The sequence below is a fragment of the Mastomys coucha genome, unplaced genomic scaffold, assembly GCF_008632895.1.
Source record: "Mastomys coucha isolate ucsf_1 unplaced genomic scaffold, UCSF_Mcou_1 pScaffold15, whole genome shotgun sequence".
Classification (NCBI taxonomy): Eukaryota; Metazoa; Chordata; class Mammalia; order Rodentia; family Muridae; genus Mastomys; species Mastomys coucha.
The window spans coordinates 108,133,723-108,136,914 of NW_022196897.1; the positions used below are offsets into that span (position 1 = coordinate 108,133,723).

The following is a 3,192-nucleotide window of genomic DNA, read 5'->3' on the forward strand; positions in this document are numbered from 1 at the left end:
AAAAAACGGTGCATTTTCACTGGTAATGAGATAACTATATAATATTGGGCTCAACTAAGAAACTTTGAGGAAGCCCATCCCCTAGAGTGGGTGGTACTGTTCAATGGTAACCACCTACATAAAAGGAAGTCTTGTGGGAAGCTTGGCTGTTTGCTCGCCTGCCTTCACTTCCTGCTGGTGAGAGTATTAATCCCTGCTGCAGTTGTGCATCCCCACTGACGTCAGACTCCAGTTTCTCCAGGATCCAGTGTATACTGAAGATCAGTTGCTCTCCAGGAGTCTTCAAGGCACCAGGTTTGGAAGGGCTGGGGCAGCCAGCTTTGTAACCTGAGCAGCTCCCAGGTTCCAGCCATTGACTGGGCTGTGTGGACCCACCCAGCACACTGTAAGTCATTCTTAGAAGCTCTCTCTTATGTACACACTCTATGGGTTCTGTTCCTTAGAGAACCCTACCTAAAGCAATTTGTTGATCTCTCTTGTTTTTCCCCCAGCAATGCTGGGCACCCAAGGCTTCCTCAGCTTTCATCTTCTCCCTCCTTCCTTGCCACATAGCTCAGTGGGGGTGGGGAGCTGCTCAAGAAAAAAAGATAAAGAACATTGCTATATGACCCTTGATTTGAGGGAGTAAATGGGTTATATTTCAATCAAGGTCCTGGGGCCCTGGGAGGCCCACCGATTCATTATAGTTCCTCCCTGACCTTTATTTCTTGTCTGTCATAATGCCTCTTTTTCCATAATCATTTACAACAAGGAATCAAATTCTACCTTTCATTATTTATTATATTAATCTGTTCCCAATCTTCCCACTTTTTGCTCTTAATGGAAGCATCAGACTTCTTAGAGAGGTTAGTTTTGTGTTTCTTGAGAGGATCTGGCCTTAAAACTTCTCCTTAGCCCCACATGACTGAATGACAAATCAGCCAGCCTTAGCTTGATTTTGTTTTTCAGTAAGGGATACTAGGAGATGGAGAAATCAGAGGGAAGAACATCTGTTTCCCAGGTCACAGCAGAGAATGGCATGGAGAACCCAGGCCTGGAACTCAAGGTAATTCAGTGTGGTGGGCTGCTGTGTGGCTCTGGTTGCTTTCTCAGTCTCTTGATCCCCTGAGAGGTCTGCGTGACTGATCTCACATTTACCTGTGCTTATAGGAAAGCAGAAATCTTGAGCAAGGCAAAAAACTAGAGGAAGTGACACAGGGGTACAGCCTGGAGGATGGCTTGGGGCATTCCTCTTTCTGGAGGTAAGCGTGTTCTAGAATCCCAACCAAGGGGGATGGGAGGGCAGGGAAGAAAAGTGACCGAGAGGCTACTCATTCTCAGATCGCTTAACTCACAGACAGGACCAGGATCACTGCATGTTACTATGTAAATGTGTGTGTATTTTATAGAAGTAATTGAGCATAAGCCCATGACATAGACAAGCCCACCAGCACCTGCTGGGATGACATTTAAAAAAGAGTAGCAACAGCAATAATAACAGTAAGAGCTAACATTTATTGAGCACTACTATGTGTAATTATCTGTGATGAACAGTTGACTTAGTACATTTTTGTAATCACAACATTTCATCCTTTGGTTAGCAGTTTTACAGTCAACAACGTAAATTTTATGGTCAGTCTGCTTAGAGCCATAGCTGAACTCTGCCCTGGAATGTCCTGGTTCATTTGTTTCGTTTTGTTTTTCTTGTTTCATTTTGGCTCTTTTGTTTTCCTCTTCTTTTTCTTTCTTCTGTTTGCTTTTTGATAGAACATTACTACGTAGTCACAGCTGGCCTGGTACTCATTTATAAGCTCGGGTGCCCTCGTGTTTACAGATAGGCTCTTGCCTGAAACTCCTGAGGGCTGGGATTATATTCTTGCTGTTAAATACATGAGTGGAATTTCATGCTGGTATAGTGATACACACCTGTCAGCTCTGTACCTTGAAGGCTGATACAGGAAGATGAGTTCTGGTTTCAATGAGTGTGAGAATAGTCGGGGAAGTATAGTAAGATGCTCTTTCACCACCACCCCAAAGTTATTTTTCCTCTTTATGCATAGTTTAGACATGAATGCTATAGATATTTTTTGCTTACCTACCAAGGACGATTGCCAATTTGTGCACTAATGTGCTGATCAGAGACCCCCACCATCACACAGCAGGACTGATGATCCTCAAGTGCTTGAACTCTTTACATTCTAGTAGAGTTTCACACTTCCCACTTAGGCTTATTCACCTATCCTTCTGAATATGCCTTGCTCATCATTCATTGTGGTAGGTGTGGGACTTATGCCCTCATTCTCTTGTTCCTCAGTTATTCAAATAGCACCTATAATTTTCCTTGCAAAAGAAACAAACACCAGGGCCCAGCCTGAAATGGGCATGGGGCATAGTCATGAGACAGAAAGAACAGCTTCCCTCGGGAAACTCCACTGCCTGTCAGAACAAATGCTACCTCCTACTTGAAGAGAGAAGAGTTCTGGAGGAAGAAGCTGAGGGTAGGTTTGAAAACCCACTATATAGGTTCTTCATCTCTGCCTGTCCATCTACTTCCATCTACTTTTTTATGTACCTATATATCTATGTATCTATGTACTTATTTATCTAGTATTTATGCATCTATGTATTTATGTGTATATCTATGTATCTATTGATGTATCTATAATCCATGTATCTATCTATCTATCATCTATCTATCATCTATCTACATATCTATATATCAACTATCTATCTATCTATCTATCTATCTATCTATCTATCTATCTATCTGTCGGGGCATTCTTATTCTGTCACTCAGGCTGGCCTCAAATCTCTTCTGGGCTTAGTTCTTCATACAGCTGTGACTGACCACATCTAGCGTGGTAATTTGATTTTTTAGACTTTTGGCATTACTTCTCCATAGCACGGTAAAGATCAGATGCTGGCTATTTTCTGCGAGGCTGTATGAAGCAAGGGTGTGGGTGTTCAGTGGAGGAAAGTCCTCTTCCAGGCAACACATCTACTGAGACTCAGTAGTGGTTATGTTCTGGTTTAGGTCCTTTCTCATTGTGCCTGGACTGGGAACCTTTAGAACTAGCTACCTCCAGCTTCTCCAGCTCCTCATAGCTATCGCCTCTGATTTAAGCATGCTGGCCTTCCCTGATAAATTTTTACCCTGGCTGAGTCCTTTCTTAGCTGTGCACACTGGTTATTAGCCTCTGTTTGTGTGTGAGA

At 42.9% G+C, this 3,192-nt stretch overlaps 1 long non-coding RNA gene across 1 annotated transcript; it reads left to right on the top strand.

Annotated features, from left to right (window-relative positions):
- Nucleotides 1-182: 182 nt before the first annotated feature.
- LOC116092335 lies at nt 183-1,420 on the top strand. Its single transcript, XR_004119209.1, has 3 exons — nt 183-385; nt 949-1,045; nt 1,150-1,420. It is a non-coding gene; the product is annotated as an uncharacterized LOC116092335 (long non-coding RNA).
- Nucleotides 1,421-3,192: the final 1,772 nt, after the last annotated feature.